The sequence below is a fragment of the Anopheles maculipalpis genome, chromosome 3RL (assembly GCF_943734695.1).
Source record: "Anopheles maculipalpis chromosome 3RL, idAnoMacuDA_375_x, whole genome shotgun sequence".
Lineage (NCBI taxonomy): Eukaryota > Metazoa > Arthropoda > Insecta > Diptera > Culicidae > Anopheles > Anopheles maculipalpis.
Window position 1 is genome coordinate 66,813,333 of NC_064872.1, and position 18,702 is coordinate 66,832,034.

General features: G+C 44.9%; 1 protein-coding gene across 7 annotated transcripts in view; it reads right to left on the reverse strand.

Annotated features, from left to right (window-relative positions):
• Positions 1-18,702, reverse strand: part of LOC126562505 (RNA-binding protein Musashi homolog Rbp6) — a 584,848-nt gene that overhangs the window by 248,923 nt on the left and 317,223 nt on the right. For 2 of the 7 annotated variants that reach the window (XM_050219032.1, XM_050219031.1), the window contains exon 1: positions 9,692-9,839. The exons of the other annotated variants lie outside the window; for them this stretch is intronic. The gene's annotated coding sequence lies outside the window, so the exon portion shown is untranslated. Of the gene's footprint in view, positions 1-9,691; positions 9,840-18,702 lie in introns of those variants that run through there. 7 annotated transcript variants of the gene reach the window in all.

Sequence of the window (18,702 nt, forward strand, 5' to 3'; positions counted from 1 at the left end):
GAAGCTGGCACAGGTAAGTTGTGCTAAACAGTTAATTACTTCCCTGCAGGGTCTCGTGCAAGATGTCCGTTGGACGGTGAAACCATCCCGATAGATCGGGATGAAATAAATCCACCCCACAAGCTCTGCGTGCTTCTGCAGCATCGATCGTGGCATCAGGCATTTGCGTCCGTATGTCCTCGTGTAAAACAATCGTTGGATGAAAGTTGGCAGGCAGGCAGATGGAAAGGCTAATGGAGGGGAAAGAAGCCGACCGAAAACCGCCTCTACTAGCTTCGCCGGTCGGTATCCTCTCGAGGGCACGGGAAATCTAAATTTCCCCTGACAGACAGGGTTTTGAATAAATAGAGAGATCCAAGTACCTTCACTGTTGCCATTTCTCGGGCAACGTTTGGCATGCACACACACAACACTACTCTGCAGAAACAAAAGACACATCCATACAGACGCAAACATGCACCAGAGCAACGTGCTGGTCGGTGGAAAATCGCTTTTCACGATGAACCGATGCCTCGAAGCGCAAAAGAAATCAAATGGAAACGCAAAAAAAAGGGGAATACTTCACGTGAAAATGTGTGCAAGGCCCGGGCTTTCCTCCTGATGCCGGGTGGTTCAGGTGAAAAATACACCATGCACTACACGTCCGCATGGGTGTAAGCACACGGCGGGCGGCCAGTCGGTACCTGGCCAACGCGAACCCTTCGCTGTAGCACCACAGACGATGGGATGGATATATCGATTCAAAGCTATCGGTGTGATGGAATGCTTCAGCACAGGGAGCAAGCACGAGCAGCTGGCAGGAGCAAATGGATGAAAAAAGTGCCTTCCAACTGCGCTGGAAGCGCACCAAAGGCCAAGGCAAACAAGGCCCGCTTTCAAATGACCGCCGCATCCGAGCTTCGTTCGTTCGGTACGAAGCGTCCGGACAGAACGTTGTCGCCGGTAGTGAAATGGTTTTAATCTAAACTATCAGCAAAACGCGAACACGAGCAGCCAGGTGCAGCTCTGCTTGCGGCCATTTTCCAACACCCCGGGAGCGGTGTCCCGAATGTTCCGAGCATCGCGCTGGTTCAACCGAGAAGGACCTTTGACGGTTCCTTCCTAGTCGGTTTTGCTGCTGTCCCGTGCTTTACACGCCGCTGGACCTTGTGAAGTGATGCGGCGTCTGTGTGTGCGCGTTTAGTGTGTGTTAGTGTGACGTTTAGCTGGTGTTCGAGATCCTGGATCGAACCGTTACGCTACGCACTAAACGAGACGAACGACAAGCGCCCATTAAACCGTAGTCCTTCGGGCAGGGATTCAGGCGAAACGTGGGTGTGTGTGTTCGGTGAGTTTGTGTGCGTTGTCACTGTGTGTGAAAGCAACTATCCACATAGTACAACCGGAACACGCTGCACGACGATTAGCGTGATAAGGCGCGAACAAATATTGCTTCAGCACCCGGGCCTGGAACGAGTTCACCCTGTTCACGTTTGGCGCCGGGGAAAAAACTGCTTGCACGATCGCTCAAACAAACAACGCACCGCAACCACTCGCTTGGATTGGACATCCCCCAGGGCAACCCGGGCGCTCGAAATAGATCGCGTCAAATGGTAAAGATATTACCTTTAAAGGTACCGCTTTCGCAGGCACGCCGGAGCTGGAGTTGGTTCGTTTCGTTTTTAATTAGCTCATCAAAACTGTGTCACCTCAGCAGAAGCTCAGGGAACGGGGCGGTACAAATGGTGTACCAAATAACATTCATTTAGTGTCTCCAAAGTGAACAGAAAAACGGGGAAAAAAAAACTGCGAGGAAAACCATCGACCGGAAGGTGTAGTAATGGTAGGCAGCGATGTTCGCAGTGCTTATCATTTGATTAGATTTCGAAACGCGAACGAACCACGCGTTTCCGTACATAATCATTAGCAGCAGCAGCAGCATAAGAAGGTCGACAAGCAGAGGAAAAGCTGAAGCTTTCGGTGGCTTCAAAGTGTGCGATTCGGTTTTGTGGCCGTTTGAATTATGCAGCGTAGGATGTTTTTACGGGGAATAGAAACAAAAAATTCCCATCTTTTTTTACCCCCCTTTTGTCCCCTTTTTCAATGAAATAAAAGCGGAAAACGAAAAAGTGAACGAACACGCAGGAATAAAGGTAAAATTATGGCTTAAAAATTAAGTCCATTCTGGGTTTGGGTTTTGTGCTGAAATGTCCACTTGGTCGTGGACGCGTCCCAGCAAAACCCCTTCAACATTGCCATACTCATTTACTTATACACTCACACACACACACACACACAAGGAAAAAGTCCAGTGTAAGATGGAAGTCTCCACAGGGAGCAGGAAGCGAGCAGGGAAATCAGCCTTGTGAAGGCTAAATTTTCCAAGAACCGGAGGTACGCTTTGAAATGGTTCGTTAGTGAGTTTTTCACCGTTTTTTTTTTCCTTTTCCCTTTCTTCGAGGCTTAAGAAACTCTTCCAATCCTTCATTCAAGTCTGAATGGGTGAGCAGCTGAGGAAGGGTTATGGCGAAGCCGTGCTGACCCTTTTCCGGGGCTGGGGCTTTCCATTTCGTTTACCGTCCCGTGTCGGTGGAAAACAAAAGCGCTGAGCAGCGCCGGGAAGGTAAATCGGACGGTGAGTAGAACTTTTCTTTCTAGTTTTCTTCTCAAGCGTTGCGCGGATTTTCTTCCACTTTTTCTTATCCCACAAACACGCGCACACACAGACAAAAGAAGAAGGTAAGACAGAATCGAGGAAGCCGTATTCTTCATTCAACAAATTTAAGAACATTCTCCAACGCGCTGTCCCTTGCATCGACGGGAGAGCGAGAAGAAGGGAATGGTTGAAGGCCACCCAACTACCCTTCCGTTCCGGGATGTTTTACAACTTTGCTGAATGTCTTTCGCACTCGACAGGATGACGGAAGGATATTCGTTTTCCACTTCATGGGCAATCCCCTTTAGCGTCGTGTCCAGCATCCCGCGATCCTCGTTGCTAGTCTACCAATTTTTTTACCTCAAAAGTTTCCTTCTGTTTTCTTCGTTTTGGTCGTCTCTTCCCTTTCGCTACCGGTGAGCAAGTTTTATTAGGAGTGAAAATTAAAATCGTTCTTTAATATAGTCCATGTAAAGTTGTTTGTGTGCCCGTTTGCTTTATGTGACGGCACACAGGTAGAGGGGTGGTGCTTTTTTCGGGTGTGTTCATTTTTTTATGAGGGAAATTAGACTGCCACGCGCTCGGTGAAGCACTGATGGTGCAGTGAAAGTAAAGTGCTCCCACGAGAGTGGACGAAGGCAAGAATAAAAAGGACACAATCCCAATGCCAAATGCTGCTGCGGAAAGGGGTGGTGGAAAGGCCGCTAGAAAGGACGGAACAGAACTGCCCCAAACCGGACAGACGATTGCTCGTCGGTCGTTGGTTTTAATTATCCTTCTCTGCCCAAGAGAGAGAGGCTTTTTTCATGGTAGAACGCAAACAATGTTGTTTGTTTGCTTGCTTTTTTGCTGCTGCTGTTGCTTGTTTTCCCTTGTCTTTTGTGTGTGAGTGTGGGCAAATCACGGAATTTTCACGTGCATTTTCCTTTTGGGAGAGGAGGATGGAGGATACGCAAAAGCACAAAATGAGCGAACTTTTGCCACTGTCGGACTTTGAGCCAAGTTCACGTGCTTTTTTTTTTTAAACCATTCACTTTCAAACGGTGTGGCCGCCTTTCTGCCTAATTTAGGAATTGGAGAGCTCTGCACCGCTTCTCACTTGCAAATCGTACAACTTTGACAGCGAAAATGCTAAACTTTTGCCCCGAATGGTGCTATTTTCTCGCGGTCGCGGTGGTTTTTTGCGAAAGTCCTTCGGCCCTCGCACAACGTGCGAGATACCATTGGCTGTTGGCTGTTGTATTCTGGGTTTTTTAGAATACGTTTGTGTGTGTGTGTGCTTTGTGAGCAAGCAAAAACCACAACAACGACGCTATTATGGTATGGCGATTTATCACTAACAAACAGATGCCAATTTGCCGTCTCATTTTGAGTTCATTAACGGCAAGAAATATGCGGTTAGGATTCTCGGTTCTAGAGTTGTGCAATTTTATTTGCAGGCGGTCAAATCACAAGCTCCTAATCATGATTGGCTTGTTAGAAAGTAAGAAGTTATTTTAATTTTAAGCAAACCTTTTTATTGCGAAACGCCACAGTAAAGGTGATTTTTTAGCCCATCCGATAGGGATTGTTTAGATAAATAATTTTTAAGCTCCATTTTCCATCACCTCAAGCAAACCTGTTTACCAACACATATTGCCTCACGAGCATCTAACATCCAGCGCAGCAAATCCGTCTAATAGAATATTCCAATTGAACCGAATCAGCATTCACTTTTTTGCCTAACGATTCGCTTCAAATTTAATTCAATTTCTTCGCTCCATCAAAATGCCAGATCATCGCCGTGCAATCCGGCAGCATCTCGTAACCCGAAATTGCGGATTAATTATTCACATGCCGTCGAAGAATGCCGTTTTTCCTTCCAATTTCCCACCTGACCCATATACTTGCTTGCCTTTTTTATTTTTTTAACTTTCTTTCCTCTCCAACCGAACGAGTAAGCTTTCAGACTCAATTTAATGCAACATCGCAAAATGGTCGGCATGCTCTCGGGTATCCCGTTTGCGCGTTCGTTCGATTGGGAGCGAACGAAAGTGTGAGTGTGCTGTGAGATATTGAATAAAACACAGATGAAGAAAAAAGGTCCCAAGCAAACGCTATCGATTGGACGCAAATGTTCTGCATGATGATGCTGATTCCACTTACATCCGAATGCATTTGGCTTGGCCGCTTGCTTGCTTGCTCAGTGTATCAACTGTCGCTAGACGACGACGACAACGACGACTAGGACGACGACAACCGATCGATGTTCGTGTCGATATTGAAAAAGTTTTTTCCCCCGTTGCCCATTTTGGAGACAGTTTACGAGTGGAACGAATCGGAACCGAGTACTAACGCCTAGAATGTTGCGGATTTGGGACTGTCTTAAACAGGGTAAAATTGTGTCTTGTTTGCTGCTGAATTAAAAAAAAAAACAGTTCTAAGGACATTCACTGCGGACAAAAATTCCTGCGCATCGAATTAGCGAGAGTTACTTTGAAAAATTGGTCAACAAAAGGTAATGAGCGTTACGCTTCCTGTACTTGCACTCTTAAAAGCCTCCATTGAGAAGAAGTTTAAATCATCAACCATGTTTTCTTTGCTGTTACACAAAAGTAACGAGTTTTCCTTCCTTGAATTTACCCCTGATAAAGAACTCAGACAAAAACTTCACCCCAAAAAAGGGGTTTCGATCGGAACACAAATCCAGTGAGATTAAAAATCCATTTCCTGTTTTGTGTTGTATCTCGTGCGTCCTTTTCCTTCCCGTTCCCATAAAAAAAGAATCAGTGTCCAGTCTCAAGGCAAAAAGTTTTATCTCCAGAGATTTTCCAATCGATGCAGCCTTTAAGGATTTACACAAGTCTCATCCTTTTTTCCAAATCCAAACTGAGAATAACGAATGCGATTCGCCAGCTTTTTAGTGTCTTTCAATTTTGGACTCTTTTTTTGTAGTCTGTTCCTTTCTGGTGTGTGTGTGCGTTTTTCTGCGAATTGTTTGAACTACACCGAAAGTGGATAAAATCACTTACCCAACATTTTTGCACACGCAAAACCGAACACTTTCGTGCAAATCGGAATGTTTGGAAGCGTTTGCCGAAAAAAGGGAGCTCACAATGTGTTTTTGGACAAACAATGTGAACCACGAACACGAAACCTTTATGGCCTTTCAATGCTCCCACGAACCAAGAGCAACGCCAAACGCAGCAGATTAGTTTTGGGGTTGAACGCACAGCATATTGGAAGATGAAACCACCAACAACCATCTTAGAAGCAATAGTGCTTCAACAACAACAACACTTACCAACCAACGAACGACCACCATTCAAGCCTGGACCAACTTTTGGTTGGTCACGTTGGTCTCCGTTGGTGAAACCGAACACCGGTTCGATTCCATTTGAGAAGGGGGCAAAAAAGGGTTGGACAAAAGTTGAGCGGAGCTATCTTTAACCAGGCAACCAGGGCGGAACTAGGACCGATGGAAGGAAAGTTCTTCTTGGAGCTTCTTTCGCAGAAACAAAACAAGAGCAGTTTGACTAAGGAGATGGTGGGAAAAATTGATATCACGCTCAGACGATCGAATCTCTCACTCGGTCGAGTAGTGTTGCCAACTTGAAGCCTTCGCCATTTTGTAGCTTGAACAGTCCCTCCTCAACAAACGGTTAAAGTTCGTGTTGTGATGTAACTTTGGAGCAGTTTTGCTTCATTTTGATTCTATGTTTCGCCAGTGCTGGTGCAAAACTGTCAGCAACGGATGCAAAGAATGGCGCCGTCTTGTTCGATTGAACCGATTGTGCAATGATTGATCATTAACTGACGGCAAAGCACCGGGAACCATTGCCATACAAACAGTGTATCAAGTTCCTGTAAGGTAAGTTCCGCTCCATACAGGTCCATACAGGTTGTTTTGATGTCATTTCCAAAGCTTCAAACTTGGAAAGGAACCAAAACGGGCGGAAAAGAACCATTTTTCTTGGTCCACGTGCGGAAGGACCGATCCATCGCCGTGGGACCCTTTTCCGAGACGGAATTCCTTCACGGTTTTGTTTAGCTGTGGCTGTGGCTGCGTTAAATGTGCTCTCATTTCTAGCCCCAAGGTGTCCAGCACGGCAGATACGCTGTGATGTGATGGTCAAACCGGTTTTGCATGTGTGCCGAGCAAGAAATTCCCATGTTTTCCACGAATCAAGTCTCCAAACGTAAGGGAACTGAGGTTTTTTTCCAACGTGTTTCAGTGTGTTATACGTAGAAAACACTTCAAACAAACAACACGCTAGAACGTTTGCTTCCAAAATCGACCCTTCCGGGTGAGGACAAAAAGGGTACGATGAAGCCGACGACCAAACAAGGGGGTTGAAAGGTCATTTCCGGATTGTTTGTATCGTGTGGGTGCTGCTTTCGGTTTACGTTTGCTGATTTTTTTTTATCGATTCTCGCTCGCTGTTTTGTTTGCCTTTGGTTGAGTTTCGGGCAGTTCAAGTCGGGGTTTTTTTTTGACCTGTTTTGTTTTCTCGGGTACATTCTACTTTGAAATATTGCAATGGGCGTACACATGGTTTGTTTTTCCTGGATTTTTGCCCTCCCCCTCTTCTAAAAGCGATATTAATCGGAGTCCATGATCGGATCGGGTGGCTGCAGCTAGAACACAGGCAAGGAAACCCAAAACCATCCCTCTTTCTCTCGCTGTGTTGTGCGAGACCGTAATTTATTCGTCGATTTTTGTTTTTCCTTTGCTACGGTGCGCTAAATTCCAGTCCAATACCCGGGGTCGGCAACCCGCAACGAACTCACGAGTTGTCCAGCGTGTAAAGTGAAGAAAAATCACTTTAGCCCAACACCGCACACCAAAAACAACACCAAAAAAAAAGTGGAAAAACTTTTCTATCCCAACTTTTCCATCAACCTGGACGCATTCGATGGATTCGATGGGCTTCGATGGTGTGTGTTTTTTTGCGCAGCTTCTCTGTCCAGTTCGGTGGCCTTGAAATCCACCACACTCGCACCAAATCGAGGGAAAATCAATCGACCCGTTCGATCCCGGTGGTACCCAGCTAGCGCATCGTTAAACATTTTAGGTCCCTTCTGGTCAAACGATGCGTCGTCCGATTGTGACGGTAAAGTTATGATCGCCCGTTTGACGTCGTCGCCAACCGCCGCATCGCAGGCAGTGGCTTTGATAGCATTTGTCCGAGATGGGGAGTGTTGGGATCGGAAAAGCGAGTAAAACTCATAATATTTCCTCCAATCTTTTTTTTTTTTTACAACTGACAGAAGTTCAGCCAAGTGCAAGTGCGTTTTCGCCGGTTTTCGTCTTTTGGCAGTGGTCGATAACTACCCGAAACTGTCCACCAAAGTCAACATGCAACAACACCAGGCCACAGAAAAAGGGAGGACAAATGAAAATATTTTTTTACGATCGTTTAGCTCATAAAGTTTGCTCTGATTTCGGTTTCGGTTGCCTAAATGAGTGTACCAAATGAAAGCAACTGCACGACAACTTACCAGACGAACCAAATTCACCCACTGGCACCAAAGGGAACACGAAACTAAACTTGATGGAAACCGTTGGAGCTGCCGGAACCAAATGTTACCTCGAACTTTAATGCAGCTGAGCTTCTTCGCCTTTCGTCTGTATTTGGGGTTGTACAGCCGAACAACACACATCACCGAAAAAAAACGAGTTTTTTTAAAACCTGCTACCCTTCACGCAGAGTGAAGGAGAGAGAGAGAGGCCCCAAAAAAAAAAACGCATTTACTCACAAACACAGCCAAGTGAGTGGCCCCTTAAAATGTGGGAAAAGAAATTTGTAAAATTCGAGAGTAAAGAACCCTCCAGCCTCAACCGCACGCCTTGGTTGCCTTTCCCGTTTTGCGACATTTGCTGACGCGAAAGATTTAGCGACAAGAAACCGTGGGCACGAGCAAAAACTCCTTCAGTATTGTTGCAGTTTTTTTTTTTGTTTTTTGTTCTCGATTTCTTCTGCTTTATTTGGGTTGATACCCGTCAGTGGGTTCTTCGCTGGTTCATCGAGCAGAGCACAACACCACTTCAACAGTCGCCGGGACCTGACGGTGTCCACAGTGCGAACTGCAACCCACCCACACACATACAATCTTGCATTTAGAGTGGCAAGAAGAGGAGAAAAAAAAAGGAAATTTTACAGCAATACAGCCGGTTTTGGAAGGAAACCCTTGAGGCAACATGCGGCAACAAGAGGGAAACGGAAATGTCACCGTCATTCCGGGGCGTTCGTTATTCTTCGCGTTCGTTACAGCTCTTGCCGGGTGCCTTACGGTACCCTGTCGTTATGAATCTCCTGCTGGGGAGCCACCGGGGATGGATGTGGGAAGCACGGCAAAGTATCTTCAAGGCTAAGGAGACCGACGAATATTTTCTGAAGCGACTTCTTCCTTTTTTCGCCCGGTTTGAGATATCCTTGTGGACCGTGTGTGTGTGTGTGTGTGTGTGTGTTACCCAGCTTTAAAAACATTGGGGTCCATTTTTTCGGGTTTCCGTTCTCGCTCAAGTTCGTCGCTTGAAAAATGTCGTGCACATTTCTCAACGAAAGGCCACCAAGGTGTGCATGACGTCTTGTGTCTGTGTGTATGTGTGTTGCAGGGGTAAAACAGTACGTGGGCTAACGTAACGAAGGTGCTTTTCGGTAGGGTCTTCGAAGACTTGAGATTGCTTTACGAGAACTGAAGGTGCATGTTTCGAGCAGAAAGGTGTGTGTGTTTTTTAAGAACACATATTCTACAGCATTTCGTAAATTTTTCAATATTTTTGGAAGGATTTAAAAAAAAAATTGTTTGAAAATTTCAGAGGAAAATTATTTTGTAGATCATTTTAATAAAAAGGTCGAACAATTATATGAATTAAAACCGGAATCACAGTCTCACAAATACACGTACATCAAGAGTTGTGAAGAAAAATACGAATCTGAAGATATATAAAACAAACAAAATACACACAAAAACCGTCACAACAGCGAAAATTTGACATTTCTGAGTAAAATAGAAGGTAGAAATAAAGGAGCAATTCACAAAACTTCGTGCATCTCGCCCGTTTTCACTTACAATGACTTTTTTCGTTAGGAAGTAGTTTACTGGCGCCGTTATTTCCTTAATTGTGGACGGGAAAATCTTGAGGCCGTTTGCGTCGTACCAGGGGTCGTTCCTCGAAAATTTTCCAAAAACCTGATCACCACACTCGCACTTGCCGCGTTCTGCCCGTCCTAGGGTAGAGTGCTGCTGGGGTTTTTTTTTTTTTTTTTTTGTCGGTTTTGTTTCCTCCGGATCACGCCTCAGCTGTGGACTGCTGAGTGTTGGGTTGTTCGCTTGTTGACACGGGTAAGCTGGCAGGCAGGTGGTAGCAGAAGGGATTGCGCTTGGTTCCCCTTTTTTTTCTTCTCTCCTCTATACACTGGCCTAACCCAACACTAGGTGCGAGTATGTGTGTGTGTGTGCGTGTGTGTGACGAGGACACAGCAACAAACACGAGTATTAGAATAGCTTGACGCGGATCGAATGGGTTGCCGGGGAGAGGGTTTAGCGCACACAATCACAACACCGAAAACTAAGTAACACCACTTCGCTTTCTATACTTCCGCCTTTTACAAATAGCGAAATGATATTTCGACTATTTACTTCCCTTGCTTTTTCTTTGCCAAAAGGAAGATTCCGGATATTATTATTTCTTCTTTCCCGAAAACTACGCGCGCGCGTTATTAACTTCACTTGGCGAAACAACACTCAAAACAACCGAAAACCGGCGGACGCGGAATTATACTGGTGGCACAGTGTAGAACTTTAAACAACTTTAAGCAGGGCGCACCGTTTCGTTTCGACGGGCCGTTGCCTTTGATTTTTTTTTACCTAGTGATTGGAGAGCAACGGCTGCACACGGTTGCTTTCGGTTTGCTTCGCTTCCTTAAGCCACGAAAACAAGATGTCAAACTCTACTTGAACTACTCTTTGAACTACTTTTTGCGGCTATTGCTTTAGCACACAATGTCACGGTGATTTACTACTAGAAAGGATAAATGTTAAAACATTATTAAAAATTTTGCAGACATAATATTCCGCTTGAATTGCTGTGGTTTTGATTAAAAAGTGTATACCTCGAGTAATTAAAAGAAAAATCTAATGTCGAGAAAACAGGTCTAACGCTTTTCTCGATAATCTGTGCTATTAATGGAGGCGCCTAGCCTTTTACAAAAGTTTTTTCACGATGCAAAATATTTTTAAATATTTTTTTATTACAACAGGCTCAAACTACATTCGTATGCTCTCGTCCATACGTATTTGCTTCGAAAATTTCTAAACTTTCGTTCACTTCAAATTGCGACGAACTTAATTCCGGCACAGCCCTACCGCACACGACTTTAATGTGTAACGGAGACTTCAATTCCTGGTCTGTCAAGAGCGCACCGACCACGCTGCTGCTGCTGCTGCTGCTGTGCGTATCAACTACAACCAAACACCGAAACTTCAAGATGCTTTCACGTTAAAGCCCTCTTTGCAGTAGGATTTTTGTTCGTTAGTCGCCCAAAAGGTTCGCTCGCGTGTTATGCGGCAGGAACGGAGGGAGCGTGATTTGGAGGAAAATTTCGTTCTAATATCGTTTTTTTTTGTGTTTTTCGTGAAACACGCGTGCACATACACAAACCAACAAGCACAACCACACACAGCACGCACAGCCCACTCACTAACGAACCGGATCGAAGGGAAAAATGGCAATCAGCGGTTAGCTCGCTGCTTCGTACAGTGTGCTCGTGGCAGGACAGTGCGTACACACAGCACAACACCTTGGATCCTTGGTCTGACTGGCTTTCAGTTCAGTTTCTTTTTTTCCTTTTCTCTTCCGGGGTGTGTTTGACGAACGTCCAATTTATTTCGTCAAAAAGAGAATATCGTTTCCGGGAATAAGCGAACGAAAATGATTGCTTCGTGAATGGTCCTTCCCGGTGGAGCTTTCCGTACAGTGGTGTGGGGAAAAGCTGATGATTTTCCTCCAAAATGTTCCTGCGTGATGGTCGTATGCACTTATGTTCTCATTTACACCAGGTGTATCAAGTAACACTTGCATGGACTTTGGTCACCCTTCTCGTAAATCAACCGAAGAAACATTGGAATTCTACCACACTTTACTTCGACCGAAAATGCACAAACAACGATCACACACTCGACACACGCTTGCCACAAACCACTTGCAATCACTGTGCCCTGTGGTTTTTGGGGGTGGGGGATGCTTTTTCCAGCACAATTTTTCTTCGCACCGGCAAAAAAAAACACTAATTTCCCCTGGTTTGCTCTACTTACTGCCTTCTAGTTCTGTGCGAACTATACACAACACACCTACAAAACTCACTCACATTCACCTACACCCGTACACAGCTACGTGCCGTGCCGTGCGTTTTCGTGTCACGACAAACCCGTTCGCGCGGTAGCAAACAAAAATCGGACGAAAATCCGTGACACGTACGCGTGGGGCGACGATTTTTTCTCCCAATTTTTCGCGTGCGTGCGTGCGTGTCGATTCCCTACACGTTTGTTGTTTTTTTTTCTCCTTCCTCCTTTTATCTCGACTTTCTCGTCACCGTGTGTCGCTTTGCTTCGGCAGCACCGTGTGTATGTATGTGGCAATAAAATCAACAAACAACGGGGGACGGTTAATCGACGTAAACTCGACTAGCGCTAAACAGCGAATGAGGAGGATACGATGAGTACTAACTGTTCCGGGCAGGGCCCACCACAATATAAGGGTAGCAACAAAGTGGGGTTAGCTACGAAAACTGTAGCGGCCCAACACGGCACGAGCCAGGACATATACCATACATACACAGACACACGCGCGGGAAACACACACAGCAGGATTTCGCTTTTCCCGTCCCGTCCACTATTCCCTATTACGGTTTCAACCGGGTGGGGGGTGAGGTTGCGGGGGGTCCTGAAGTGCTGTGGGGGAGAGTGAAGAAGAGGTAGGATTCGGGTTCGAGTTTTGCTTGTATCACCCCCCCCCAACCCGGATGTTCATGCACGAAACGCAATGGAAAGCCCGAACACGAACCCGATCCCGACCGGTGGGATTCCGACATTTTTCAACAAGCCCGAAGTCACGAGTTCTTCTTTTTTCTTTTGCTCCAAAACCGAACCGTACACGAAAACGAACGTCACACACAAACACACACACACACGAAGCGTCTCCACTTGAAGCGTTTTGCAAGGATTGGCGGGGACATGCTCGGCTCTTCGGAGAGCGAGAGAACGACCGAGCGAGCGAGTCCTGCTCGGTGGACCGAATGTGCCGAGTGTGCGGGTTTGTTTCGAAGTTCGAATCAAATTCACCATCGACCGTTGGTTTCGAAAACAGGTGGTGAGTTTATCCTTCATATGATGACTCTTTTTTTTCCTTTAAAGCCTTCGTCCGACAGTGCGAGTACAGCCCAAATTCACCACGGCTTTTATACGGCGCCGGCTGACGAAACGAGACGACCCGTTGTGTGTACCTTTGCAGCCTGTGTCGGCCGAAAAGGAAAACTCCAACCCATACGTTGGCCTCGGTGCTCGGTGTGTTCGAGAGACTGCGATAGCTCCGCACCGAACCTGGGCATGGGCATGGGCACTGGTAAAATCGCGTCAGATTTGTTACACTCTCGCACCGTGGGGGTTCTTGCCAGTAATGTTTGTTGCTTCTAATAGGCTGTTTTTGTGTGGTTAGTGAGAACGCATGGCCGAATAATAAAAAAGGAAAGAAAAAAACACGAAACGATAAACAGACAACCTTGTGAGTGAATTTAAAGGCATTCCAATCGAAGTGCATAAAAAGATTATTGGTTGAATCATTTGCTAGAAACTGCTCCCTGCTTCAAGTGACATGCTACAACTAGCAATCGTCTTTACTGCTGATTCAGACAGAATTCAAGTTAAATAAAGCATTTATAAACTAAACTAACAAGCACTAAAATTCACGTGATACTAGCATCCGATGACCGAGACTGCTAACAGCGATAAAAATTGTTTCCAAAAATATTTTGCCTCACACCAACATTGACCATTCCGGCGGTGGAATGCTTCACCAATACGGATGACGGAACGTACGCATGCAATGCACGCAATTTCCCCTGCGGGCGCACACTACGCACTTGACACGGGGAAAGCGCGGAAATTCGAGGAAAACGGCAAGCACGACGAGAACGACGCAGAGTTCAATCACGCACTGTTGAGCAAGTCTGCTGTGGAACGCAATACGAGTGTGTAGCAGTGATTCCCTTGCTTGGCATGCAATGAAAGCGGGTGGCGAGTGAGTGGAAATGCAAGAGAAATCAAACACGTGAAGGAAAACATATTTTTCGACGGCAAGAAAATATGTACCAACACATCCTCGTGCAATTATAAAGGAAGTAAATTATTCGAATTTTAAAACGAAATAATAAAGATAGAAAAGGAAACGTGATTTTGCTGCACAACTTCATGTATTAAATTTAGTATTCGAATGTCATTTTATCTACTGTTGCTAATTTGTCTTAAAAGAACCGAAAATTCCATCCAGTTCATACGATTGGTGACATGCAAAATACGTTCCTTCATCCGCGAGCTTGAGCCAAGGAGTGAAGTAGCAAAATTACACAAATTTCCTTTTGCTACAAACACATCCCTGTGTACGTACCACTCACACACACATACAGTAGTACGCACGCGTACAGTCAATGCCAACGGCACCCGCACACTACTAACGCCTCGGACGCACAAAAACCCGCACCTTTCCTTCCCCCAAAACGATTACAGGAGTGAACAGGACGACCCGACTATCGCCAACCGCCGTCGGCCGTCGGACGGCATCGACCGACGGCAACCTGACGAAACCGAACATCTCTCACTCTCGCACAGATGCCGCGTAGCTCGGCAAACGCGCACATCCGTTATCCTTATCGGTGCGAATGGCCACACTCTTCACGCAGTACCGACAAACGCCACTCTTAAGTAGCTTTTCCACGTGATTTCCTCGAGGCAGCCGAGAAAAAGCCGGCACGCGTAAGGCTCTTTCATTGGCGACCTTTGGATGAGTGCGAACGGCACAACCGATGGGCTTTTACCCGCTAGCACAGTCTGCTAGCTCGCACATCGCCACAAGAATTCAGGTTTAGGTGAGAAAAGTTCAGTCTCGAATGGAAAGCTGCTGGCTGCTGAGCTACGGAATTTGGCAAACACTCTCGCACGTGTGAGGCACACACAAACACACACTGGTACGCACTTTCGTCCCATACTTCCTTCCTTTTAAGCCCTGGAATCCAGGATTTTACCGAAAGGACTCGTATGGAGGGAGTATGTTACATGCTTCCGGTAGGTGTTTTTGTACCGTGTGCGTCTGGGGACGGCTCTGAGGCCGCACCGTGGAAAAACGGTCGGATGCACCCTGGATGGTAGAATGCAACACGGGAATGATGATGATGATGATGATGGTTGATGTTGGGTGTGTGTGTTCCTCTGCTGCTGGTAGGAAATTGCGTCGTATCGTGAACGCTTTTCAATGTCGCAGACCTGAGGATTGGTTACTGAAGTTGTTTTGTATGCATGCGTAGACAAATTTTTAAGGTTTTGCAATGTTTTGTATTGCAATGTTTGCAAAAAACCTGAGTTTTTCACTCAATCCTTAATAGTACTGAACCAATCTAATGGATAAACGATTAATAAGGTATCGATGTTGAGTTACAGACAGGAAAAATAATAAAAGCTTGGCCAAGTGCAAATAAAACATAAAATATACTTTAAAAACAATGCAAATATTTTGAATGAAAGAACTGAACTCAACAAAAGCGTTTGATAATACAAGGATGTTATCAACTCTAATATAGGTAAGAACAACGACATTTAAAGAGAAGTTTGAACTTTTTTGTTATTAAATATGACAGCTTAACGCCATATTGTCAACAATGTCTTTAAATACTTTAATTAAATTTAATTAAATAGAATTTAATTAAAAAACTAAACCCAATAATAAAGAGAGCCGCTGGGGGTGGGGGGTGGGGGAGTTAGCGGCCCGGTGGTATTGGTGACAGCGGCGCCGGTCTTCAAACGGCAGGACCGGGGTTCAAATCTCATCCGGACCGTCCCCCCGTAGTGAGGACTGACTATCCAACTACGTCGGCTGTTTAGTAAGCCATTCTATGGCCGGCGTGACCTTAGAAGGTCTTTACGCCAAGAAGAAGAATAAAGAGAAAAGAGACTCCAACTACTTTTGAAAACATTTTGAAAGACGATGTTTCCACTCCCAGCTTTATATTTAAAAAATGGCTAATAAACTAAAAATTCAATTAAAAATATAAATGAGCGACATACGTAATCGCTGGGATGATAATTCTATATCTTTTCTCACAGATGTGAATGCCATAGTTATGATATAGAGCCTTGTAACCTTCAAAAGGCATGTGCAAGACTTTGACAGTTTCTAGACGATTGGTCTCTGAGTTGCAGTTATTTGTGTTTAACATATTTCGATCAAAAGACTGATAAAAACGGATGTGAACCTTTTGAAGGGAAAAACACAGTGGAAACTAACTGATGATTTGAAAAATGCTATCGAAACTCCAAACCGCATTGTCTTGTGCGAAGGTTGGAGTTGGAGAGTTCGCCAGAGACGCCAAAAATTCGTGAAGGCTCCAGAGAGGCTGAATAAATACGATGTGCGAAGGGTCCGGTACAGCACAAATCAAACGCTTGGAGACAAGTCAGCATGAAAAGACAAGGAGGCCAGACATAGAGCTCCATAATACGATACATCGGATTTGTATATGGAACCTCGCCATGGACCCTATTTCTCTACCGTTGCATGAACACCCAGGATAAGGTGTCTTCCCACGATAAAGACGCCTAGTTTTTAACAGGACTCGACCTTCGGATAGTAGAACAACACCCAACAAAACCAACCAAGTTCCATCGGGATATGGTGTCCTTTTACAGCTTGGAGAAGGCAAAATCTTTCATACAAAAGGAAATGAGTTTTCATCTGTAAATTTGCTTCAAGTCCTGACCGTTTTATATGAATAAAAAGGCAGATGAGAGGCCAAAGATTAAACAACAAGCAAACTAACAAATACAGTGATAAAAATGATTCTTTTTGAGAAGTGATTTAATTTGTAAGGATGAAAGGATACATATTTTGTGAGAATATTTGAGAAAATCGAGAAAAAAATAAGCTTATTTTCAGTTCAATAAAATTTTCCTTATTCGGATAAAAAATATTGCTAGCTGAACGGCATCCTAAGGGTCCCTCTGGGCATCTAGTTGCTTTTCCGACCTTTTAAAAAAACATAATTGGATAGCCAATTCTCACTACGGAGGAACGGTTCAGTTGCGATTTGAAGCCCAGCCCAGCCGTTTGAAGGCTGACGTCACTGTCGCCTCTACAACTGGATCGCCACCAAACAAGAAAAATTACTTGTCTTCTTAATTGGACATCAAATAAAAAAGATTTAATTGTAAACATTATGCCTATCAAATAAAATAATTTAATCATTATTTTTAAAACTGCATCACACAATTCTGTTCCAACTAAATCTATTGGTTGAGCTGGTCTTTAAAGATCAATCGATGCAAATTACAATCTGTCATAATTGTCCATTTCCACAAAGCCAGTCTCCGGCGTCTATCGAACACAGAAAGGAGGTGTTATTTATGAGGTATGGTTATCACCTGAGCCTATTAATTTTATTCAGTAAATTGTTTATTGTTACCAATCGCTACAAATAATAATTACTCACTTTACAACCTTCGCGCATAATGCTGTCAACCGCCTATGCCACAATCGGTTATAACTGAATCGTTTTCATTGTTACACCATCTATTATACTTATAATCGAATCTATAGCAACCCATACCCATGTAAAGCGTTATATCCGCAAAAACAAAGCACAATATGGAGTATTGAATTTGAAAAAAAAAAACTTTTTAAAAACTGCTGTGTGTAAAATATTTTTATTTTATTCATCAGCCAGTCGCTTGCCAATGTGTGTCAGTAAAATGCAACGTGGCAAAACTGTTCGCTTGAAGTTATGGCGGGGGGGTGGGGAAGGCGACATAAATAATTGCCTCAATGTATCAAACCCACGCCCAGCTTTGGTGCTAGAAATGGCATGCACTAGCAAATACACATTCAGAAGACGCAAAGAAAAAAAAAACAACATAAAAAAACAAAAAATTTGTTGGTCACAACAATCACAAACTGTGAAAAGCGCAGCGTGTGATGCACGTTCTCGGGCCCTGTCTCTCTCTCTCTCTCTCCATCCTTCACTGCACTGAACTGTAACAACGGCGTAATGGATGCAAAAATGCTACCGTCAAAGTGCAGCTAAATTGACCACATCGTAGACAATAGGGTTTGCATTACAATCCCATTACAATTACATGTTTATGAAACGTTATTACAATTAAATTGTCCTGAATGAAACGATGTAAACCCCGTCGTCTCCACCCTTCTAACCTGCCGTAAATGGCCCCGCTGTAACTCGACGGACCATTCCATCATCTGCAACTGGCAAAAGGAAAAAGCCTGGGGTTCGAAAAGTCGCCACTGGCGACGTTCTTGCAGGGCATGGGCGACAAGTTCGTCCTTGTCGTGTGCATAAGCATGATACATGGACGCGATGTTTGACATCGTGCTAGGGCTCAAACACACACACACACACACCTTGAGGGAGAAGCTCCAAAAGGGTGTGTAACAATTGTGTATCTCCTGCTCTGCCAGTCACGTACCCGCTTCCTTGCATAAACCCACATTCGTAAATGATTGAGGTCCTTCTCGGGTGCGCACCATTATGACAGCTGGCGTGTGCGAGTGAGAAAGCAACTCACATGTCCTGCACGACAAGCAGCTCCAACGAAATGAATCGCATTTGCAAACACAGCCACATATCAGCCAGAGTTCCCCTTGCAGGATTCATTCGCATCCCGGGTGGCAGGAGCTCGCAAAAAGGGGAGATTTTGCATGCGTGTGCACCAGTGCACAATTTGTGCATTTTCCATGGCACACATAAAATGGACAAACATGACAATCGCAGCATGTTGTGCTGTTTCGCTCTAACTCGCCCCGG